Genomic DNA, 26,960 nt, shown 5'->3' with positions numbered 1-26,960 from the left:
GGGGGGGGGAGACTTGTAACAATGCAGACCAGATAAGTACATCTACATCTACATCTACATTGATACTCCGCAAGCCACCCAACGGTGTGTGGCGGAGGGCACTTTACGTGCCACTGTCATTACCTCCCTTTCCTGTTCCAGTCGCGTATGGTTCGCGGGAAGAACGACTGTCTGAAAGCCTCCGTGCGCGCTCTAATCTCTCTAATTTTACATTCGTGATCTCCTCGGGAAGTATAAGTAGGGGGAAGCAATATATTCGATACCTCATCCAGAAACGCACCCTCTCGAAACCTGGCGAGCAAGCTACACCGCGATGCAGAGCGCCTCTCTTGCAGAGTCTGCCACTTGAGTTTATTAAACATCTCCGTAACGCTATCACGGTTACCAAATAACCCAGTGACGAAACGCGCCGCTCTTCTTTGGATCTTCTCTATCTCCTCCGTCAACCCGACCTGGTACGGATCCCACACTGATGAGCAATACTCAAGTATAGGTCGAACGAGTGTTTTGTAAGCCACCTCCTTTGTTGATGGACTACATTTTCTAAGCACTCTCCCAATGAATCTCAACCTGGTACCCGCCTTACCAACAATTAGTTTTATATGATCATTCCACTTCAAATCGTTCCGTACGCATACTCCCAGATATTTTACAGAAGTAACTGCTACCAGTGTTTGTTCCGCTATCATATAATCACACAATAAAGGATCCTTCTTTCTATGTATTCGCAATACATTACATTTGTCTATGTTAAGGGTCAGTTGCCACTCCCTGCACCAAGTGCCTATCCGCTGCAGATCTTCCTGTATTTCACTACAATTTTCTAATGCAGCAACTTCTCTGTATACTACAGCATCATCCGCGAAAAGCCGCATGGAACTTCCGACACTATCTACTAAGTCATTTATATATATTGTGAAAAGCAATGGTCCCATAACACTCCCCTGTGGCACGCCAGAGGTTACTTTAACGTCTGTAGATGTCTCTCCATTGATAACAACATGCTGTGTTCTGTTTGCTAAAAACTCTTCAATCCAGCCACACAGCTGGTCTGATATTCAAGTAGCTACTGTTTCCCTACATTTTAGATATGAGATGATTTAATTCAGTTGAAACCGCTAATTACATTTTTTAAAGAAGTATGTAAAATGTTTTGGTCATAAGAAAAAGAAGAAATTAACTCCGAGATGAGGACTCCAAAGACTGACAACAGATCTGCATGCTTCCTTGAGGAAGAGTCACATGTATGTTGTAGGCCTCCATGTTACTGCTTAATGTAGGTAGTCACTTTAATCCAATGCAGTGGGTCTCCTTCTTGTAGCTCTATAAAACACAAAGATAAATGTTCCAAAAATTGCAGTCAGACCAAGGAGTACTGTATGATGGTTGATAGTGAATGTCATTGGCTTGTTTATCATTAGTCGTATTCTTCCAGAAAGTCTGTTAGCACGCCAACAGCTGTAAAAATTCAAGAAGTGTTAGCAGTAATTTAAAAATACCAATGCTACACAAGGTTTTAAAGTTAGAGAAAATTAAATAAATAACTTAGTATGTGATTTCGTTAGGACAAGTAGATAGACATTTGCCTTCCCTAAGGTAGTGACTGATGGGAGGTGTAACTGCTTCTTGAAAAATCACAGATTGGTACACGTACTGGACAATGTGCTGGAAATACTTATGACATTTTATAAACAAAAGTATAGAAATTTGCCTCTGGAGTAAATATAATGTAATTCACTCATTTTGAAAGTTTACCGTATTATTAATATCTATCAGTATATTATAATCAGCTGTTGTACAGTGTGATAATAAAAGACAACAAAAAAATTATTGCTATTTGGAGAAATTTTATGAATTTTGTTACTGCAACTTATTTTTCTTACAAAACCATTAGTTAAAATACTGTGAGTTACAACAGAGTTTACAACATTGCTTTACTCTGTATATAATCGCAAAATATTAACTCACTTGAAATGTTATCTACATCACCAGACTAAATGACATCTGCATTTTATATTCCTCCCTCATTTAAAATAAAAGACCTTCAGCGCAACTGAACATTTAAATCAATGTAAATTGACAGATAAAAAAATCTACTAACCAAGTGGTGACGGTGGGAAAAACGCTCACACGCTCGCTCGCTCGCTCGCTCACACACAAAAGGATTTAACGTTTACAGGCTTTCGGAGCCAGTGGCTCCTTCTTGGAGGAGGAGGAGCCAGAACCCTGAGTCAGAGACGACTTACTGGACAGGAATAGAAGGAAAGAATTGTTGGGGGCTGCACTGGATGAGACTTGAAAACCTGAGAGCTTAAAGGTGGAAGACGTGGCAATACGCAAGACAGAGATTACTTCTAAAACATTGTGCATGAGTTATTAAGAGTAAAATGCTAAGTGCACTGTATGTAACAGAGGTAGGAAGGGAACGGCAAAAACTAGACAAGTCAGAAAATGAAAGAAGTAGAAAACAAAAATTGAGTAAAGAATTGAGTAGTTACTATGAATAAATGCTGAGATGGAAGGAATTAAAATTAATTAATGCCAGGTGGTTGGAGAGAACCAAGGACATGTTGTAGTGCTAGTTCCCACCTGCAGAGTTCTGAGAAACTGGTGTCTGGGGGAAGAATCCAGACGACGCATGTGCTCTTTTTCTGTTTTTCTATCTTTTACCACCCTCTGCCTCTCATTTTGGCCACTCCCACTATTTTTACACTCCAAACTTTCCTCTCTTGCCATAATGAATCCCATCACATATTACATCCGTTCTTTTCGAAAACGTGCTTTTGCACTATCAAAATTAAGGTCCCACATTCTGTTTCTTGAAACGTGCTCATCTCTTGGTGTTACTCCCAAAGGCCTTCTGGATGTAATCCTACTCTACACCAGCCTCTTTTGCAGTTTTAAATACAGCAATTTATTGCACTTACCAGACTTATCTTTGACTTAGATGCCTCATCTGGCAGTTTCCACACCACCATACTTCTCTCCTCCTACAAAATTTTGTAGTTATGTGCCCATCATGTTTCCTTGGATGGTATCATTTGCAAGCCAACATCAGACTGCAATGACATGCCAGACTTGACCTCAAAAAATTATCCCACCTTCTCCTAAACTACCTCAACAGTGATGTCCCCCCTCCCGTCCTTCTGCAGCTTCCAGCTTCCCAAACAGCTACACCATCAACCACAACTCCTCTCCTACAAACCGAGCTTGGCCAACCTCCTTAACATCCCTCAGCCTTCACCACTGCCTCCCAGACCTGTAATAAACTCATAATCACAAGAACCAGTGACAACACTGCAGTGTTCTCAACCTCTCGTCCAATGCACTCCCCCCCCCTCCCCCCCAAATTATCTATATTATCCAAGCGTCTCACTTTCAGCCCTAAAACTGCATTCAACCATTATGCTTTGGTGAAGGATCTACTTTCCTTCACACGTAATTTCAACTTTAAATATCGGTTTGGAACCCAGCCACAAAATCTTTCCAATAGGAAACCTGACATTGGACCCTGCCTTGAACAGCTCTGACCATGATCCCAACTTGATCCCCCACCACTACCTCAGTATCCTCCCTTACAAGCCCTCCAGGAATTCCTGTTGCTTCACAACCTTTCGTCAGGTCCCTACAACACGACCCTAACCTGCCGTCTGCAGAACTCTAGGCTCACGTTCCCTAAAAGCTGATGACTCCATCATTATCCTCCCAGCAGACAAAGGATCTACCACTGTGGTGCTAGACAGACTGGAGTATGTTAGTGAAGGTTTACACCGGCTGTCTGACATCTCTACAAACAAGCATCTGCCATCAAGATCCCATCCTCAGGCCGTCACAAGGACTTACACCTCAATCCACAGAACTTCTGCCCCACCCAAACTACGCACCGCCACCTTTTACCTACTTCCTCAGAGGCACAAACCCAATCATCATGGCAGTCCTATAGTTACTGGCTTCAAATCACACTCCAGACAAATATCTGCCTTAGTTGATCAATACTTGCAACCTGTAGTACAAAGACTTCCCTCCTATATTAAAGATACCAACCATTTCCTAAATTGTCTGAAGTCCATATCCATTCTTCTCCCACCACACCCCTTACTTGTCACCATTGAGGTGATCTCCAACATCCCCGACGTACATGGTCTGCCGACTGGTGAACTTCTCCTCAGTCAGTGCCCACCTGCTTCCAAGCCTATGGCATCCTTTTGCTCACCTTAATCAACTTTATACTTACCAACAATTACTTCACCTTTGAGGGGCAGACATGCAAACAGATCACTGGTATGGCCATGGGAACCAGGATGGCTCCTTCCTGTGCCAACCTCTTCATGTGTCGCTTGGAGGGGGCTTTCCTGGGAGTGGTAATCCTTCAGCCCCTGGTTTGGTTCAGATACATTGATGACATCTTTGCTGTATAGACTCATGCTGAGGCTGACCTGTTAAAATTCCTGGAATGTCTAAATACCTTCTCCCAATTAAATTTCACATGATCCTATTCCAAATCCCGTGTCAGTTTCCTTGATGCTGATCTCATCCTCACCAATGGCCAGCTATACTCTTCCTTCCACATCGAACCTACTAACAAACAGCAGTACCTACATTTTTACAATTGCCATTCTTTCCATGTCAAATCTTCTCTTCCATACAGCATTGGCATTCGAGGCAAGCATATTTGTTCAGATGCAGACTCTTCACAACAATACTCTTTACAACAAGGCTGTCACTTCAGCCCTCATTGGATGTAATTACCCCAATAGCCTAGTTCAAAAGCAGATGATCCAGGCCATCCCGGTACTGCTGATCCCTCATGAAACAACTTCAGAGCACACCACTTGTCACCCAGTATTATCCTGGTCTTGAATGTATCAATCAGCTACTTCAGCAAGGCCATGACTGCCTAAAATCATGCCCTGAAATGAGATCCATTCTGTCTGAGGTTTTGTTCGCCACACATAGAATAGCTTTTCCTCGGTCTCCCAAACTCTGCAATATCCTTGTCGGACCCTATGCTCCTTCTGCACGCATCTCCCTACCTTATGGCTCCACCCCTTGTGACTGTCCCCGCTACAAGACTTGCCCTGTGCACCCTCCTACCACCACCTATTCCAGCCCTGTAACTGGCAAAACATATGCTATCAAAGCAAGAGCCACCTGTGAAACAACATGTCGTATACCAGCTGTTATGTAAACGCCGTTCGGCGGTTTACATCAGCATGACTACCACCCAGTTATCAGTCAGGATTAATAGGTGTAGCCGGAGGATGTATACAGGCAACACACAATATCCTGTTGCAGAGCATGCTGTACAACATGACAGTCATGACCTTGGTGCCTGTTTCACCACACACGCCATCTGGATTCTCCCCCAGACACCAGTTTCTCAGGATTCTGTGTTTAGAAACTAGCATTACAACATGTCCTTGATTCTTGCCACCCACTTGGCCTTAATTTATGTTAATTCCTTCTGTCTCGGCATTTCTTCACGGTAACTACTTTCTGTACTCCATTTTAGTTTACTAAATCTTTCATTTTCTGACTGGTCTACCTTTCACGGTCCCCCCTCCCACCTCTGTTACATACAATGTACTTAGCTTTTCACTCTTATTAACTCGTGCATGATGTTGTAGTAGTAATCTCTGTCTTGCCTATTACCCTGTCTTCCATCTTTAAGCTCTCAGCTTTTCAAATCTTGTCCGATGCAGTCCCCAACAATCGGTCTTTGCTTCTCATCCCGTCCAGTAAGTCTTTGCTGACCCAGGGTTCTGGGCGAATTTTCTGAACTGTACCCGTTTCTCTCAAACTTTCCAGTCCTTTTCCTTCACCCTTCTATGTTCCCCTTCAATTCTTCTGCTAGGAGGAGGAGCCACTGCCTCCGAAAGCTTGTAAACGTTAAATCCTTTTGTGTGTGTGTTTCCATGCTGCCACTTGGTGAGTAGATTTTTATCTATCCATTTACATTATGCTATCAATAATTGAACATTTAAACTGTATTATCTACAAGTCTTCAGTATGCATGTACCAACTCACTTCTCTCAACACTGTGCTTTTACTGACTGTGTAATTCAGTATCTTTCTTTATTTCATGAACATTGACGTTTCGGATGTACTCAATGGGATAGGGCACTCATCAATGCCTGAGCATCAAAATATCAATTAATTTCCATAAATAAATAATAGCTGACTTATTCTTTTGTCCTAAACCCAAATAACCAAACTAAACAGAAAAAGAGGTATATTTTGTTTTCAACTTGGTTAATATTGACCAAAGTAATATGTTATTTTTGCCATAACGTGAGTTACAGCAAAATTTTATTTTTATATTTAATGTAGCAGTAATATCACCACCATCATACACACCTGTAAGTTTTTGTATCGGAATAATGTGGATTTCTTATTACTATATTATTCTTCACATCAATCTCAATTCTCCCATGGGTTTGGTTCTTAATTAAACTGGGATAAATCCGCTTTAGTCCAATACGCCATATGACAGGAGCATCACCATTGAGATACCTTTAAAAAAAAAAAAAAAAAAAAAAAAAAAAAAAAAAAAAAAAAAAGACCGGTTTAAGTGCAATATGTTTTCCAACATTGTCCATCTTAAGGGCCGGAGGTGGTTTGTTACGATAATTGTTATATTTTAGCACACAACCTCTAATGTTGGGAACGTAATCCTCTGCAATGTATTTCAGGAGTCAAGCAACCATTATCTGCCTGTCAAGTTAATCGTATATAAACAAGCACTTCAAAAACACACAAAGCCAGAATGTAAAAACAAATAAAATTATTCGAATCTGCTCCAGTCTGGAATCCCTGAAGCATTACACCAACAACCTGACAACAGCTTTCGCATCCCGCAGCTACCCTCCCGACCTGGTACAGAAGCAAATAACCAGAGCCACTTCCTCATCCTCTCAAACCCAGAACCTCCCACAGAAGAACCACAAAAGTGCTCCACTTGTGACAGGATCCTTTCCGGGACTGGATCAGATTCTGAATGTGGCTCTCCAGCAGGGATACGACTTCCTCAAATCCTGCCCTGAAATGAGATCCATCCTTCATGAAATCCTCCCCACTCCACCAAGAGTGTCTTTCCAACGTCCACCTAACCTTCGTAACCTCTTAGTTCATCCCTATGAAATCCCCAAACCACTTTCCCTACCCTCTGGCTCCTACCCTTGTAACCGCCCCCAGTGTAAAACCTGTCCCATGCACCCTCCCACCACTACCTACTCCAGTCCTGTAACCCGGAAGGTGTACACGATCAAAGGCAGAGCCACGTGTGAAAGCACCCACGTGATCTACCAACTGACCTGCCTACACTGTGACGCATTCTATGTGGGAATGACCAGCAACAAACTGTCCATTCGCATGAATGGACACAGGCAGACAGTGTTTGTTGGTAATGAGGATCACCCTGTGGCTAAACATGCCTTGGTGCGTGGCCAGCACATCTTGGCACAGTGTTACACCGTCCGGGTTATCTGGATACTTCCCACTAACACCAACCTATCCGAACTCCGGAGATGGGAACTTGCTCTTCAATATATCCTCTCTTCCCGTTATCCACCAGGCCTCAATCTCCGCTAATTTCAAGTTCCCGCCACTCATACCTCACCTGTCATTCAACAACATCTTTGCCTCTGCACTTCTGCCTCGACTGGCATCTCTGCCCAAACTCTTTGTCTTTAAATATGTCTGCTTGTGTCTGTGTATGTGTGGATGGATGTGTGTGTGTGTGTGTGTGTGTGTGTGTGTGTGTGCGCGAGTGTGTACCCGTCCTTTTTTCCCCCTGGGGTGGGTCTTTCCGCTCCCGGGATTGGAGTGGCTCCTTGCCCTCTCCCTTGAGGCCCGCATCCTTTCGTCTTTCCCTCTCCTTCCCTCTTTCCTGGTGAGGCAACAGTTTGTTGCGAAAGCTTGAATTTTGTGTGTATGTTTGTGTTTGTTTGTGTGTCTGTCGACCTGCCAGCACTTTCATTTGGTAAGTCACATCATGTTTGTTTTTAGATATATTTTTCCTACGTGGAATGTTTCCCTCTATTATATATATATATATATAAAAAAACAAAGATGAGGTGACTTACCGAACAAAAGCGCTGGCAGGTCGATAGACACACAAACAAACACAAACATACACACAAAATTCAAGCTTTCGCAACAAACTGTTGCCTCATCAGGAAAGAGGGAAGGAGAGGGGAAGACGAAAGGAAGTGGGTTTTAAAGGAGAGGGTAAGGAGTCATTCCAATCCCGGGAGCGGAAAGACTTACCTTAGGGGGAAAATAGGACAGGTATACACTCGCACACACGCACATATCCATCCACACATACAGACACAAGCAGACATATTTAAATATGTCTGCTTGTGTCTGTATGTGTGGATGGATATGTGCGTGTGTGCGAGTGTATACCTGTCCTTTTTTCCCCCTAAGGTAAGTCTTTCCGCTCCCGGGATTGGAATGACTCCTTACCCTCTCCTTTAAAAGCCACTTCCTTTCGTCTTCCCCTCTCCTTCCCTCTTTCCTGATGAGGCAACAGTTTGTTGCGAAAGCTTGAATTTTGTGTGTATGTTTGTGTTTGTTTGTGTGTCTATCGACCTGCCAGCGCTTTTGTTCGGTAAGTCACCTCATCTTTGTTTTTATATATAATTTTTCCCACGTGGAATGTTTCCTTCCATTATATATATATATATAATAGAGGGAAACATTCCACGTAGGAAATATATATCTAAAAACAAAGATGATGTGACTTACCAAATGAAAGTGCTGGCAGGTCGACAGACACACAAACAAACACAAACATACACACAAAATTCTAGCTTTCGCAACCAACGGTTGCCTCGTCAGGAAAGAGGGAAGGAGAGGGAAAGATGAAAGGATTTGGGTTTTAAGGGAGAGGGTAAGGAGTCATTCCAATCCCGGGAGCGGAAAGACTTACCTTAGGGGGGAAAAAGGACGGGTATACACTCGCACACACACACATATCCATCCACACATATACAGACACAAGCAGACATCTTTAAATATGTCTGCTTGTGTCTGTATATGTGTGGATGGATATGTGTGTGTGTGCGAGTGTATACCCGTCCTTTTTCCCCCCTAAGGTAAGTCTTTCCGCTCCCGGGATTGGAATGACTCCTTACCCTCTCCCTTAAAACCCAAATCCTTTCATCTTTCCCTCTCCTTCCCTCTTTCCTGACGAGGCAACCGTTGGTTGCGAAAGCTAGAATTTTGTGTGTATGTTTGTGTTTGTTTGTGTGTCTGTCGACCTGCCAGCACTTTCATTTCGTAAGTCACATCATCTTTGTTTTTAGATATATATATATATATATATATATATATATATATATATATATATATATAATGGAAGGAAACATTCCCTCTTTCCTGATGAGGCAACAGTTTGTTGCGAAAGCTTGAATTTTGTGTGTGTGTTTGTGTTTGTTTGTGTATCTATCGACCTGCCAGCGCTTTTGTTCGGTAAGTCACCTCATCTTTGTTTTTATAATATATATATATATATATATATATATATATATATATATATATATCCATCCTACGTGGAATGTTTCCCTCTATTATAACCGTGTGTGTGTGTATATATATATATATATACTGGAATTAGTATGATAAATGTGAACAGTTTTGTACAGATAATCATTGGTATGGTATGTCTCCATGCCCTTAGTAAGAACTTAGGAATGTTATGGAAGTGCTGACAGCTCAGTGCAGTATATCAGAACCATTGTACAGTGGGGCAGGTAATGTGACCATAGTTTACCACTTTACAGAAGGAGTGCCTTGGTGGATGTGTGATAACATGGACAAATGAAGCAGGAGATGTGGTGTTGCCTTTTTTAAAGTAGGGCGAGGACTTCATGTCCATGTAATTTTATTTGTTTTTATATTTGGACCTTGTGTGCTTTTGAAGTGCAGGTGCCAGATGCGTGATTCCCAAGCAGATGATTATGTTCCTAATATTAGTGGTTGTATGCTAAAATATTTTTAATGTCATTGTTGTGTTTTATTTTCTAATGGAGTTAGAACAACACTGATTTTTAGTGTATTTCTGGAAGCTTAGTGTTTCCTGTACATTTTTGGCATCCATGAAATGACAAACTGGTTATTTCCACTTAAGGAATGGCACAAAAAGAGAATTTGAACATTGTGTAGTTCATATAAGTACTCTTAGATGCTCATCACTTGATGGAAAGTAAAACACTTTATTTCACCTCATCAAATTTTCCCTTTTATGTCTTATATATGATCACCAACTGGTCTCTTGATTTAAAACAAACATTCAGTAGAAAATGAAACTTTCATTGAAAAGTTGTTTTATGTAATTATCACTACATAGGATAGGGTATCCTTATATTTAGCTATGCCATAAGATGAACATTATAAGTAAGTGTAAGGAAAATTCTTAAATATTGTCATTGATTTTTTTTTTTTAAGTCAGTGTGAGTAGAGTTCTCACTCTAGCTGGTTTGGGCTGCCAGGAACTAAGAACTAACAACTGAAGAAAAATATATGTTAATGGTGTCAAGTCCTTATATAGTTGCAGTAAAATTCGCTGTAAGTAAATCCACTTCTTGTTCATTACCTTCACCACCACCATTACAATAATGTATTCTAACATACTTGTCCGCATCTCGTGGTCTGGCGGTCGTGTTCTCGCTTCCCGAGCATGGGGTCCCGGGTTCGATTCTCAGCGCCAGCAGGGTCAGGGATTTTCACCTGCCTCGAGATGACTGGGTGTTTGTGTTGTCCTCATTCTTTCATCCTCATTCCTGAAAGTGGCGAGATTGGACTGAACAAAGATTGGGAATTTGTACGGGTGCTGATAACCACGCAGTTGAGTGCCCCACAAACCCATCATCATCGTCATCATCATCATCATCATCATCATCATCATCTAACATACTTCTTCACAAGATCAACACAGAGCTCCCATACATCCACTTCGTGTGTGAAAGTCAGGATACTGTGCTAAGAAACAAGCCTGAAATGTACTTCTTGTTTAAACATCAGTAATGGCTTTCCATTCCTCTTCAGGGAAATTTTCTTCCACAGCAAATGAGACTGTTGCCACATTCATAATTTATGACAACAGCATTTCAAAAATAGTTAAGTGCATTCTTAGAGTCACAACATTCTAATTAGTAACAAACATTTTCGTAGCCTGTGTGACTTGCATTTTTAACACTGCACTTCCTATCTTCGACTGTAGTTGGTCTCTGCAAAACAGCCATTCTGTATAGGCTACGTCAGTCACATCAAACAATTGATTTTGAGCTGAAAGATAACTACAAAATAGCAGTCATAGGAACTGTGCTTGTTTAACATATAATATATATTTCTTCCAGGGAAGCAAGAATTGTCCATGAAATTATGTTCACTATAATATATTATGTATAATCACAGCAAATGTGGCATATACTCCATGTCTTGCAAAATAGCCAGATTGCTTTACAACTGTGAACAAATAAAATGTAGTCCTCCCAGTTGACATTCGATGCAGTGTTCCTCTCTCTCTCTTGTAGAGAGAGCAATGCATTTTATTGAAACATCCTTAGCTTAAAAGTTCTTGGTTTCCTTATGCTGCAGGAAGTTTCTGTATAAACTTTCAGTTATTGGCCACATGGTTAATGTAGAATGATTGAGAATCATAATATGAATACACTGGTATAAACACCCCTTTTTGGGTCCAGAATTATCAGTCATGCTTAGCATCTTTTGTTTCTGTCCTTTGCTATGTAATTTCTATAAGTTTTCTGTACCACTGGTACATAAATACTCCTGACATGTTAATTTGTCATTGTAGTGAACCAGATATTTATTTCTGACCATTTGTTCCTTGCCTCAAAGTATTCTGTTTAGGATTTTCTACCATGTGTGTCATTTTGATCCTAAAAGTTTTTGAGAAACCTTGTGTCAAAGGTCCTACACAGAATGAAAGGAAACATGCTCACAGCCATAACCTGTTTTGATGTGACACTTCTTGGATTGATGGAGTAATTCAGGAATGCTGGACCAAAATGAAGGTAGATTCATAATCCATAAGAATGTGTTTCAAGTTATGCTGCAGCCCTGTTTGCTACAGGTATTTGGTGGTTTCTACAGATCTCTCTACCCAACTCTTGACATGTCTTGTGCAATGAAGTCATGTGTTGTGCCAAAACCTTCAAACATAAGTGTGGAATATGTGGACAAAATTGCTTTGATGAAAAACTATTTCTCAACACATCCACTATGGATAAAATTGGAGTAGACAGTTTTCATTGCAGAAAAATGTAATCACTAAAATGTAAAACAAACATTATTAGCTTACCCTGGACATTTCAGAATGACTACATGTGAAGAAGTCGATGCATAAATGGTTTGCCAGGTGATAGTACCAGAAGATATTTCACGCTGGAGATTTAGGAAGCCTTCTGATATTTTCTCTTTGATAGTTTTGTTATCTTTTCCATTTGTTGTAACTGATGACTGACACTGGACCTGCAATGTGTAGAAAAAGTATAAAGTCTTAGTACAATTAATGTTACACTTCAGTAAAATCAAAGTAGGTACCTTGCAGTATCTGGTCATAATCTCGGAGGACCTGTTCTGAATGATTGAAATTGCATCTGTGCTTCCTCCAAGCAAGTGTGACCTGCATGGAACACCATTATTAAATAATTTTAACAAAGATACCAACGATGATATTCCACGCTTTTCATTGTGCTGGTTTGTTGCGGCATCATCTATGCTGTGCTGTAACATAATTGTGCATATACCAAACTTTACTTGCGTCCCAACCTTTTCACACTGACTGCAGTCTGACCAAAGACCCCATTTCGTGAACAGTCTTATGGAGCCATCTAATTGCTTCTCGGGAAGACTGTGCAGGCCATTAGGAGCAGTTTCAGGTTTCACCTAGAAAAAGAAAATTGTTAAGTCTTGACCATATGTTGATGTCAAAAAATGGGAGGTGCTTACTGAGAAAACTAAAAACACTCCTAGCACATGTGTGATATAGGAAACTCTGTCTTGTAACAGATACCTAATACCTTACAGGAAGCAACACTCTGTTATGAGAATTGCAATGCTCAGAGTGAGGGCTGTCTAGAATGATGGACCTATGAATGGAGCGGCAAATAATAACCCTATCTTCCAACAGTGATGTGCTTTATGATATTAAGCAGCTGCTCAGGGTGTTTTAACAGAGCTACAAAAGTGAAGCAAAAGAACAGAAGTGCTAGTTGTGCTGTGGCTGAGAAACAGCAAACTCATCTTCTGATGAACTACAAAAATAAGAGCTACTCGTAGAAAGGACAAAAACAAATTACTACTTTGCTTGTGTGAGACTGACAAGTCTTGCATTGGTTTGGACACACATGGTGCATTCCAGTGTTCTACAAGACATGTAGCAAAGCTTTAGACATATATGGTAAAAAGGATATTGTCTTGCAGGGCATAGTGTAATGAAGAAGCATACCATCAGTTTTCCAAAGACTCAGGTTATGTGTTTATCTGTTGATTTTGGAAAAGCACAACCAGGAAGCAATAGATGTATTGATGCCATCCAGTTTTGTAAATTCAGATAAGATTTGCCCTCAGAATTGCTGACAACCTATGTTGAAGTGAATGTAGACTCTTGTAGCAAATGCTATTGATGAAAAGCTCTCAGGTTTCCAGATGGCTGGCAGTGCATTAATGGCTACCATAGCCATGGATGGAGGCACACCAGTAATACAAATATTACAACTTCTGCAGTATATCGACTCTTTGTCAGAAGATGGTGAGTATGACATTCTTCAAAACATCATGGTATTTTAACTCACCCACCCAGCTGGAAACCTGAGAGCTTTTCATCTACCCGTTTCAGAAGTTATCAGAAGGGAGTGATACACATACTGTGTGTGGGGCAGTGACTGCTGCACTGGTGACCAGAATTAAAGCAACAAACGGAAACTTTTCAAGGTTCGTTTATTTTGTCACAAGACGTTGCGCGCGCGCGCGCGCGCGCGCGCGCGCGCGCGCGCGCGCGCGCGCGCGCGCACACACACACACACACACACACACACACACACACACATTCTGGCAAGTGGTTAATGTGCTCAGTATGGGGTGTGACTACCTCTGGCAGCAATACAGGCCTGACAATGATGGGGCATGCTGTGAATGATATCATCAGTCTCATGTTGAGGCAGTAATGCCCATACTTCCTGTAGAGCTGCTGCAGTCTTGGAGAGTGTTTGATAGATGCTGACACGATGCAAGCCATCTCTCTAGTGCTCTCGAAACATGCTCTATGAAATTCAAATTGGGAGAGTGAACGGGCTATGCCATGAGTGCAATACCTTCCATACGAAGTCTGGGGCCACAGCGCCTCGCAACAAAAAATGGTTCAAATGGCTCTGAGCACTATGGGACTTAACATCTGAGGTCATCAGTCCCCTAGAACTTCGAACTACCTAAACCTAACTAACCTAAGGACATCACACATATCCATGCCTGAGGCAGGATTCAAACCTGCGACCGTAGCAGTCGCGCGGTTCCGGACTGAAGCGCCTAGAACTGCTCGGCACCGCGGCTGGTGCCTCGCAACAACCGCAAATGAGATCCCAAGATCTCATCACAATATCTCACAGCCGTTAAACCTTGCTGATTCACCCATACGATTTCATTAGGGTTTTGTATGTGAAAACAACATTGGCCCACTGTTCGACCATCCAGGTGACGTGTTGATGACTCTACTTTAGACGTTCCCTTCTGTGAAGATGCGTCAGAGGTAGACATACAGCAGGTCTCAGACAGTAGAGGCCACTCTGCTGGAGCCTTCTGCACACTGTTTGCCTTGACACAACACGTCCAGTAAATGCTGCGAGCTCACATGCCGGTTGCCATGTGGTACTATGGCTGTACTGTTATATCCTTACAGCCAAATAATGGTTCTCTCTTCTGAAGTCACACCTTGTCAGCCCTGCCCTGGTCTTTGGGATACAGTTTTGATCTCTAGGAACTGTTGCCACATCTGAGAAACAACAGAATGATTCACACTAAGCCATCAGGCCCACATCAGTTTGTGACTGTCCTGCTTCCCTTCCTTCTGTGGCTCTCCCTACAGAGAGAGTGTTGGGCGATTTCTCTGTACCATACTGCACTTTCTGTGACTGTGTACACTGCCATTGTAAACGTGGGACTACTTGGCAAACACTATCTCGTTACATAGGTGCATTGGCGTCATCGTTGGCATGGTTGCCTGTTGGCTGGAATGCCTTCCATGCAGAGGCTGATAATATGGGAAATAGCACTTTGTTGCTTTAATTTTGGACACCACTGTAGTTGCCACCCCTATGAATGTCAGTGTTATCTATAAGGTTGTTTTGGAGCAGTCACTACTGGAACTTAAATGCCTGCCAAATTTGATGCCTTTGTGTGTAATGAATACTGAGGTTAGGGGCATTTTGCCAAAATACAGTCGAAGAAGGTTTGCTTGCCTAAACTTCGCTCACACACTGTGTCATGATTAATTTGTAATCCTGAAATAGTTTTGTTACATTGGCATTTCTAAAGATGCTTATCCATATAATCCTTTCGTGAATAACCCCTTGCTAATCTAACTTGGCTCATTGTAGCTAGTATTACATTGTTCAGTGCCACTTATTTTTCTTGCTACCGTATCCCACCAACAAAAATATCTTAACCTTAATTTCTCTGCATCATTAATAATTGAAAGTTCCTTATTCCCTAATTATAAAAATGCTTAAATTCAACAAATATGTGCATTTGTCAGACATAAAAATATCTGATAGTAATATTTATGGCAGTTAAGGTGGACTAAGGGTCTTCTCAATGTATCTTTTGCCTTTTGTTATCTACAGAGTACTAGGAGGTGATGCTCAAATTTGAATGTCCAAGTAATTTGGTGCTCAACTGATAGATAGATGTTAACTCTGGGCCTAAGACAGAAATTAAGGAGATTAACTGTACTGCTCTTGTATTCTGTCACACGCATTTCAACCTTCTGTGGAACCTTCAGAGATATCTGCCACTGGGAATGGGACACTGAAGTACCCGTGAACCATGGACCAGTTGGACTGTCCTAAATTCTGATCACATTGATACCTTAAGTGGTGCTAATCTTGACAGATAAAACTGCATAGTAGAAGCTGAGCTTTTGCAATATAATTGGATGTGCCCATTTCCCTTCCTTCATAACTTTAAATTCTCATATGGCATTGTTGGGGAGGGGGGACCCAAGGGGGTAAGTTCTACCATCTAGTAACAAAAGGTTTCCTTCCCCTGCACACAGTGGCCCCATTCTTTGTGAATGTGCAACAGTTGTATTTACTGGAGGTAGAAAATGCTGCAGGTGAGCAACTTGACATTGCAGGCACAGCAATCTGTGGCTGCTAAAAAGTGTCTGAAAGTCAGCCACCAGAACTACAGACTGTACCGTGCAGCAGACAAAATGTTACCCAGCAAGGAAATGTCATTTCCGTATCTCTCTTGTTCCCAGCTTCTGTAACTGCCAATGAGAAGCCTTTTTCTTACACCATTAAACGCAAATTGTAGTTTCTACTGTTTTCATCCAAACAGCATCATAATGAGCTGATGGTTACCAAACAGCTGCCATTGCTCGCGTGGTTTATGTGACAATGTAGCACTCAGTTCACACAGTTACTACATGTATCTCTCTTTCTTATTCAGCACTGTAGTTGTGATTAATGCTTTACTGCACTATCATTTATTGCAAAAGAGGGGTGTGTGTGACAAGAACAAGTCAGTAAAGGAAGCTTCCAAAAATGTGGAGTACCTTTAGTACCATATTTGCATGAATATAGGCCGTACTTTTTGTCCTAAATCTTGGCTTGAAAAAACATGGCGTGACCTATAATTGAGAATTTTTTCCCTCGTATCATAAAATACCAATTCAAGATGACGTGAACCTTAACTTTTGGGTTGGAAAAACTTAACACAGTACCTGTTCTTGAAAAAAGAAAAGGAAATTTTTTTTTTCACAAAGCTGCATCATCTTTTTTGTACAACTTGTTCACTTTCTAAAGAGACATAGCACGGTGACTGATGTGAATCGATGTTTTGATATAAATTGAGTGGCTTCAGTTGGTACCACAGTCTAATACATAAAGTCACGACACTCTCTACTGTGAAAGCTGTTACAGTTTGACAGCTGGGGTGACATTAGCGTTCTGAGCAGTGAAAGCAGGCTGTCGCATTCATTGTAAGGTTACTATTTATTATTTATTGTTTTTGTACCTAATTAATGAAATAAATGTTACTTTTGTGTTGCATGCATTGGGAAATTACCAAGAAACATGGATTATTATGAAATAAGTATAAAAGCAGCTTAATGTCACTGATTCAGTTATTTAACCTACAACTTATTCAGGAAGAAATGCTTTAGAATATGTATATAACTGCACTTCCTCCACTGACAGCAAAAGGATAAAAACACACATTTCATGCATTGAAAGCATATATTTCTGTTGTTGTCTATTCTTATTACAATAGGCACTTTGCTTGACATGTAAAAAAATTTTTTGGAGTCAAAAGGCTTTCCTGTTCCTACAGTTCACTCAATTTTCTAACACACAAATATTCTTGCAAATGTAATTTCTGTTGCCTCAAAAGTGAATTCATTGAAGATTCTTGTCATTTACGTCTCAGATGTAGCAACAGTTGTGAAATTGGTTTCTCCTGTGTAGGGAAACAGTTTTATTGCTTTTGACATTTTATCATTGCATCTGTTTTGTTTTCCCTCCAGATGCAGATATGTTGCCTTATTTGATACTTTTTAAATACTGTAGATATTACATTCCATACAGGTTTCCTACGTTCTGCATACACTGATATGGCTGGAAGTGTAGCGAACGAAACTTCGCATTGTTGGGGAGACACAGAATGTCTTTCTGCAAAGGATCAAGTCTTAACTTTTTGTTATTAAAGAAAAACTACATTCTTCAGTAAATATCTGTTTGTTATAAGAGACTCGTAAACAAAGTTTCCTGTAATGCACTGTTTCATACCTTCCAGGGTCTTAGGAAACTAAAGAATGACAAATGTTGTGCCAATTTTTAGTAATCGTCAATGTGTTACAGATGAATATAGATGATACTATTCGTACTCATCCGATATCATATTTGTAAGTGTAGCTTGCTGGTTGCTTGGCGTGTGCTATCACAGTGGGTAACAAAAATGAGATGTAGTGTGAACACAGTTATGTTAGACTGTGATCAGTACTGACAGCTGTTTCTGTGCAGCCAACATAGCCAACCATAATTAGTAGATGACAGCGTTTTCAACATACCTTTGTGAAGCAGATGTATTTAACACATGGAATTCAAAATCATTTGAATTTGGTGTGGTTTAAATTTGCGACAATACACATAGCAGTTACTGAATAAATCAGATTTATTATTAAAGATATTTGAGAGCCATTTTGTTACTTCTGAAGATGCATATATTTTCCTTTACGCATTTCATTTTGTCTGTTGAAAACCATGTCAGTTGTAGCATTTTTGTCTGATTTCCACTTATATTTGGGAATGCTATCTGCTTCCACACTTCTAGCGCTTTCAATACCCTTAACAAGTGTAAAGTGTTTATGAACACTGTGGCCACACAAATGAAGAATTGGAATCAAACAATATTATGAAAAGGATTTTCTGTTGTTTGAATTGTAATCAAATCCAGTTTTGAAAGATGTAGGTAAAATTCCCATAACAATAACAATAATTTTGTGTTACTTTTGCGAAAATATTTAAGTAAAAGTACATTAAATCTGAACACATTGAAACATTACACAGTGGGACCAATTTACTCCAGGCTGTCAATTTCACCCAAATCAAGCACAATTACTTCTCACAAGGGAACCTCCCCATCGCACCCTCCTCAGATTTAGTTATAAGTTGGCACAGTGGCTAGGCCTTGATAAACTAAACACAGATCAATTGAGAAAACAGGAAGAAGTTGTGTGGAACTGTGAAAAAATAAGCAAAATATACAAACTGAGTAGTCCATGGGCCACAGAGGCAACATCATGGAGACCGTGAGCTCAGAAGCGCCGTGGTCCTGTGGTAGCGTGAGCAGCTGCAGAAGGAGAGGTCCTTGGTTCAAGTCTTCCCTCGAGTGAAAATTTTACTTTCTCTATTTTTGCATAGTTATTATCTGTCCGTTCGTTCATTGGCGTCTCTGTTCACTGTAATAAGTTTAGTGTCTGTGTTTTGCGACCGCATCGCAAAAACATGCGATTAGCAGTCGAAAGGACGTGCCTCTCCAATGGGAACCGAAAACATTTGATCGCAAGGTCATAGGTCAACCGATTCCTCCACAGGAAAACACATCTGATATATTCTATACGACACTGGTGACGGCATGTGCGTCACATGACAGGAATATGTTGTCGACCCACCTAACTTGTACACTTGGCGAATGGGTAAAAAGATTCTTCTACCTTGCCCGATTTGGGTTTTCTTGTGAATGTGATACTCACTCCCAAAAAAGTGATGAAAACATAAGAGTTTGTCACATAAACTGAAAATAAAAAATTAAACTTTTCACTCGATGGAAGATTTGAACCAAGGACCTTTCGTTCCGCAGCTGCTCACGTTACCACGAGACCACGGCGCTCCTGTGTTTCCAGTTTCCTTGATGTGGCTTATCTTCCCATGGACTACTCAGTTTGTATACTTTGCTTATTTTTTCACAGTTCCACACAACTTCTTCCTGTTTTCTCAGTTGATCTGTATTCAGTTGTTTAAGGCCTATCCACTGTGCCAACTTATAACTAAATCTGAGGGGGGTGCGATGGGGAGGTTCCCTTGTCAGCATCTCCAGTATCCGATTCTTGACTCTCATTAGACAATCCAGGTTGCTGCTCAGAGTCACTATCACAATGGAGGTCATCTTCAGTCCCATCAGGATGACTGGAAATTCTGTTTTTAAATAACTTTCTACAACGGGTTCTTCTGATATTGACTGCCAAGCAGCCAAATTCCAGCAGCGCACTTCTCACACAGAAGCATGTTGCAAACAGTGTCCTGGTGTCAAAGTCCCTTTGTTCATTGTGTAATTTCTATAAAGGCTGAAACACACTTGTCATGCTGCCAGAAATAATAACTAGGTCGTATTTTTTTTCTTTCAGATTTTGTGCCATTTGTTTACCATTGTGACCGCAAAAACTGTCAGACATGACCACTGATTTTGGGCATAGAAGAGCTCCTAGCTGCTTATTCCAGACTGCTGAAATCCAGTCTAGGACCACTTCCTTTATCATTCACCCACCATCACAAGCCCTTACAATGATACCAGGTGGGAAGCCTTCTCCATTGGGGAGATTAAATACCACATACAGTGGCAGTTTTCATCCATCAGCCAAAATGCTTAACATCACTGTGCATTATTGCTTTTCAGAACCATATACACACATTTGACACTGTGTTCCCATATGTTATTTACTGCAGTGCTGCTCGGCCTATCGAAATGGACCCGCATTTTGTCTGCATTCCCTGTCTGGGAAAGGAAATAACAATTTTTGTGTCTAAATCAGATTACGTAACACTGAAAAGATATCAGACTGTTACCATAAGTCTGAGGCAGTTTTTGCGCAATTGTAGTTAGGTGATGAACAGATTGTTTTTTGCACAGATTGCTGACCCCACCTGTACGAAACTTTAAATACTACTGGCGAAATGGTTCTTCTGTGTGCTATTTTGCAGCCTTCAGTTTGAATTGTTTCCATCTTAACGGCATATACACATTTCCTATTTTGAATTACAAAGCCAAGCAAGTCTTCTTCCACATCTAGTTATTAGAACTTTCTGCCCTTGAAATGCACACTGACTTCCGAACTGTTTAGGAGTCTCTTTTCACTTACAAATCAAATCTGTGTCGGGCTTTCTGCTTTCTGTGTTCCTTTACATGGCTGCTAAATTTAAGTTTAAATTTCACTGTGTAATTAGCATGCTCCTTTTCCATCATTGCTTACAAACCAAAAATCAACTTCTCTCTTGCCCCCAACTTCCTTACTTTGTCCGTACCTCCTAATAAACCCGGTTTCTCCACAACACAAGTGTATGAGAAGGTGGAAGGGTGGAGATGGTCCGCCACCTAATAGCAGAGTAGATGAAACTGCGATTTTAACAAAGCAAATATATTCTGCCTATTTAACAGCTACATTGTAGTTATGCAAGAGCTGAAGAAGAAAGAGGACATCAAAGTACTTTCTGATTGAACTTTCTCATAAGTTTTAGTGTGGTCTATAGTCAGGATTAACTTTTTACTATAATTTCATGCCAAAAGTTTAGTGCGTCCTATAGTTACAGGCAGCCTGTATTCACGCAAATATGGTGCTTGCCAGACCACCTAAACTTAGGTTGCTCTCATTTGAAACCCACCTGCCATAATGAGAAATTATGTGTTTCCACCTTGTTGTTGCAGCGGGCCAAACTGCTTTTGTGTATAATGAAACATACTGATTTAATTACAAATTATGATTCAAAAAATAGTAGTTTTTTAGTGATGAAAAAATCATTTAATGAATGACATTACATATAGACATAAGAAGGTAGCTGTTAAAACTCATAAGAAGTTACAAATTTTTGCAGATTGCTGTAAATAAAATCCTCGTGCACTGCACTTTAACTGAAATCTGTGTGGATATGAAGTTAAAACATGAATTTTGTAATAGGTTTAAATGTTTATGGTCATGTGATAAGTGTGAAAGTAGGAAACAATGCACAGAATGATACCAATCTTCACAACTGTACCTTGATACCCTTTTAACCTTTCTTCTCTCTGCATCCCGAACATAGCTGTACATTTTCCAAGTGCTTGTTGGGTGATGATTCTTTGCAGTGGATGGAATTATTGACAGAAAATGTTTTATCAGTCAGTCACATAGGGTTGGTGGTTGAACATGGAGGACCTGCTACTATTGATGCAAATTCCTCTTTTTGATATTTTGAAATAATTTTCTTAGTAACAGCAATACAGAACCCTTTAGGATTTCTCTGGCCACCTTGTTTTCTGAACAAAGCATGTGCATTCCACAGAGCTAATTCTGTGACATGGAAAAGATTTTCTTGTTATATTTCTTTCCTCTTTTATGAGTAGTCAATTTGTTAGATCAAGTGCTGATCTATCTTGTCTACTTTGCTCATCATGTCATTGTATACTGCGACAGCTACTGGCTTCAATAGTCTGAGTCGTATCTACACAACTTTTCTTTCAGCATCGTGAATTGTTGGCAAGATAGACACATCTCTCTCATTCTTCTACCACATTCTTCACCACAGTTTCTTGTGACAAAATGATCAAAGCATGTCATTTCTGGAGAGCTTGGTAGATACTATACCCATATGTATTTCCCTTTATAGAACATCAAACTGTCATCAGTTGTATATCTCGTGTCTGGCAAGCACAAACTTATGAATTTGTTGTTGAGGTGTTCAAGTATAGACAGATTGTACTTAGCTTCAGTTGTGAAAGGTTCACAGGATTGCACAAAGAATTGTCAGGAAAACGGAGCAGTTTTTCAGCATCAGAAATTGAGAGAAAAAAATCAACACCTGTCAAAATCAGTGTAGCTAACATAGGGTGTTCTGTCAGATACATTTTGTAGTGGTTCTTCATCCCAGTGTTTGAAGCAATACAACAGCGATAAATGCTAGCATTTCATCGCTGGTAGTGTCTTTCCACTGAGAAATAAGTTGCAGTTTAGCATACTTGTTTGCCTCTGTGACAACCCTTTTTATCAAATAATCATCAATTACTTGCTCCACATAACACATCACATCATTTGTATAGTAGTTCATTAAATGTATTTCAAGGTTTCTTGTGAACAGAAATCTTGGAAAAGTTGGCCGGAGCACAGTAAGTATATCTGTCTCGTTTGGTGAATTATCATCACTTTGTCTGCAGTGAACTACTCTTCTCTTGCTGAACTGCTAAATTTAATGTCAAACTGAGAATCACTATAGCCATTGGTTTTTGGTATCACAGCCTAAACAATAACACAGAACAGAGGCTGAAAGTGCAAATTTTGTTGTTGAGTATCCAGAGCTGCACACAGTAAAGTCAATATTTTCTGGCATCTTGAACAAAATATGATAGCTGGGCTATAAATTTAGGACTTAATGCTCTCTGGTGGCTGAATACCTAACTATCAGCACTGAAAAGAATACAAGAAGGGTTTTATTTTTTCAATGTTTGTTTTTAAGTTGTCTGAGTATACTTGGGATTTTAAGTATCTGTCAAAATAAAAAACAATATAACTCGGGATGTTGTGTTAACGCGATAGTAGAGCTTTCTACAGCTGTTCTTCATTTGGTCGTGGCTAGATCGTGCTTTCTGGCTTTTGTGGCGTTGGATATCACTTCAGTAGCAGACAACACACTGGAAGAGAGAATTAAGTTCAGGGCAATATACTGGTTGGTGGGCTTGAGGACTACTTGATGTCATGAATCTTGATGAAGGAGAAACACTTAAGAAAGCTATTATTTCCACTCTGTCATTGATATATATGAATGCTTATTAATGGTTGCAGATTTAATTTCAAACAACCAGATATGATTTGCTAATGGTTGAGCTAACATACGGGTGAATTGGGGAAGCTAAAGAGCTGTGACCATGTGCCTAGTACCAGTCCCATTTCTATGTTGACATTTTATTACTGTTATGCACGTTGTTTATATTTAACTCACATGGATGACATGTCTTTTTAGTCACTGTGTACTAGACATAAAATTCAAATCTAAGAAGGTTCAGTCTGCAATTGCATTTGGCACTACTTTTACAACACTGTTTTCACTTTGGTTAGTTGTAGGCTGGAAAATTCCCTGTGAAAATTGCTGAAGCTTGAATGAAATGTTTTGTGGGACAATTACTGTTTGATATCATTCCCACACTTTAAAACACTTGAGCCGTTTAAAATAGGAAGACAAATTCCTTTTCCAGTGAATTTTCTAGATAATATTCTTCCCCTCATTCCATTTCTAGTGATTACTTATCATTGATATTTATTTCACCTTTAACATCCAGTAATATTCAACATAACTCTGTTTCTTAAAATTCTCCTAGTCTCCACTCGTAATGCAATCCACTTATCACTCAACTCACACTGACCCCTGGAAAACACATGTGTGCTCAAATTGTAAAACATTGTCAGTTGTACAGTGCCCAACAAATGACTGTCTCACAGAGAGCTACCAATCCCTCCTTCCCTCGGTAGATAGGGTACACTTGTAGTATGCAAGACTACTGCCGCCAAGTGATTTAATGTAAGTGTTTGCTAATGGTAAATTGATTGGCTAAAAGTGGTGGAACTTTGTATTCATAGTGCCTAAATTCTTTCCCTTAAAACTGCTCAGGCAACAGTAGATATCAGTTTGGTGAAATTAATTTTGTGGTGACATTGGGCTACCGACAAGGGAGAAAAGAGGTTCAGATCAGTGAGTCTTTGTTTTCACTTTTTTATAGTTTCCAGCAAAATGTTTAGAAACATGTAAGAATTGTACTGTAAGTAAATCTTGATTAACTCAGTTGTTTGTGCCATAAACTTAGTGCTATCTTTACTGACACTAAACTACAACAAGAATGCAGATAAGTTTGTTGAGACAGTCAAATGTTGAGTTACAATCAGTATCTATAAGAAAAGTTGAATTGATTTTTGAGTTGCCAGCTAACAATGATGGCATTTTAATTGAAGTTTCCGCAGAAGAATACATCATGTAATTTACATTATCCTATTGCATTCTCTTGTTGTTCCACTAAAGAACTTCAGCTGAATAGATTAAAATATTATGGACATAGATTTAAACAAATGTAATGGATTGATCTATTAGGTACTTACAACTAGTGTAGGTTCAGAAGTATCCGCAACTTCAAGAAAGTAAACATTGTAAATCCTGTTCCTGTGTTTACAGATATATTGTCCAGAGATTTCCTTCCCAAGGGCCTTTATATACAAACTCTTTCCTCCTTCTGAAATGGTAATGTATTCTTTTTCCTCAATGACTGACATAACTTGAGAAGAAAGTTCTCTGTAGTACCAAGTAACATCATTTGTTTCCATTTCATTTGGTGCTGTGCACACACTGCAGTTTAACCTTGGCAAAAGAGAGAAGGAGGAGGTTATCTGGCACTGTGCATTCTATGAGCAGGGATACAAGCAAAAAGTCAGCACTAAGCAGGTTGAAATGGATACAGGATGCTGCAGTTTTGCAGAGATGAAGAATCTTGCACTGGACAGACTGGAGTTAGAGCCTATTTGAATTTAGCCCTTCAAGATGCACTTGCCCATACAAGCTGTGATGTCAAGATGCATATGTAAAAATAAAAATTCACTGTCTTATTTGATCAACATGAGCAAATGATTACAGATGATCACATTATTTGTATTTCAGAACATTTGGGTATCCTGTTTCCTGTTTTCTTGTTTTCATCAAAGCTTAAGAAAATACTGAGATTAATGTATGTGATGATGAGTCCATATTACCTGGTTTGTGTTCCTTCAAAGACCATTAATGCTTCTGGAATAACGGACTTTCCAGTCTTAATGTTCAGGGAAAAATTATTTAAACACTCATAATATTTTTGCCATGAATTCTTGATTAATGCAATCTTCTGGGAATCTTTACCAGGATACTCCATTTCCGTATAAGCTCTGTCAGTATTAGTATTTGCAATATTTACTCTTAACGTCTTCAGAAAATCGTAGGAAGTAGATACTGAATGATGGTGCAAAATGTACAAAAGGAAGTACATTGATGCAGCAAAATATTGTGTGCTCATTGATGGATACCTGGGCAGTTTACAGGCAAACGTCAATAAATATAACAGTGTGTTCAGTCAAACATTTCATTCGCAGCACGTCTTCCATGCCCTTGGATTGCAATTGTTTTTATTTGGTTACCAATGGAGTTTCAGTAGGCTACTTATATTAAGTGTCATTTGTTTCCTATGTTTCCTCCTTCTGTTGTTCCTCTGCATATTCTGTGCAACTTACTGCAGTTACTAACACAACATATTTCTGTAGTTTCTCTGGAGAAGTTCATGTAAAAGTTTGATTTCTTAATGTCAGAATGCTCTTATTACACATAAATAAATTGTATATGTTGTGAACTTTCATTATATAGATTATTTTAAAATTAGATATTGGCATCTCTGAGAGTTCATGTTAATTGTAATATTTCACTTTCATTGTGTCAAATTCAGTTAGAAAATCTCCTAAACTTAATGTTGCCAAAGAATTGACTTGTGAGAAGATGAACTTTTTTTAAGATGTGCCATTATCTTAAAATGAGTGACAGGTTTTGTTGCTTTTTTAGTTAAGATGATTCCATCCACACATTAGTTTCACAAGTATATTATGCTACCGTTCATACAAGCTTGTAAATGAAGTTTTATTTCTAAAACAGATACCTCATATTTGGTTATTTGTGTCAAAGGTTTACTTTGTAACGGCACCAGATTGTTAATTATAAAATGGAAACTACTATACAACAATCAATCTTGCCAAAGGAACATTCACAACTGAGCATTATAGTAGAGATTGAAAATATCAATTCAGTTGTAAGGTTTTTTAATTTTCCATGACCGATTTCAGGCTCTTACATGCCCATCATCAGGCATGATAATTTTGTTTTGTGACCCTAAGTGCTGCAATGGAGAGTATAGGACACGGTGTACCACCAGCGAGTGCTGAGCCCGGACTAGTTATCCCACAGTTGTTAACATGAAATAATCATTGTACATTAGAGTCAAATCACAGATTTAACATGTTGACAATATGTTAACTGAAGACTCTTGAAAAATTGTCACTAAAAATATTATGGGGCTATGGATCAGTAAATTTTCTCTGTGGTTTTGTACTTAATTGAACCGAAATGCGAGCAGATTAGTTCAAACTCTACACCATTTCTAAATATTTATAATGAAAATAAATACACTCTCTC

The 26,960-nt window shown here is 39.6% G+C and overlaps 1 protein-coding gene across 4 annotated transcripts in view; it reads left to right on the top strand.

Annotated features, from left to right (window-relative positions):
- Positions 1-26,960, top strand: part of LOC126473555 (epidermal growth factor receptor substrate 15-like 1) — a 179,657-nt gene that overhangs the window by 34,915 nt on the left and 117,782 nt on the right. The window lies entirely within an intron of this gene.

This window comes from Schistocerca serialis, chromosome 4 (genome assembly GCF_023864345.2).
Source record: "Schistocerca serialis cubense isolate TAMUIC-IGC-003099 chromosome 4, iqSchSeri2.2, whole genome shotgun sequence".
In the NCBI taxonomy this organism is placed as follows: Eukaryota; Metazoa; Arthropoda; class Insecta; order Orthoptera; family Acrididae; genus Schistocerca; species Schistocerca serialis.
Note: the sequence above shows the minus strand (reverse complement) of the source record. Positions and strands in the feature narration are given on the sequence as shown.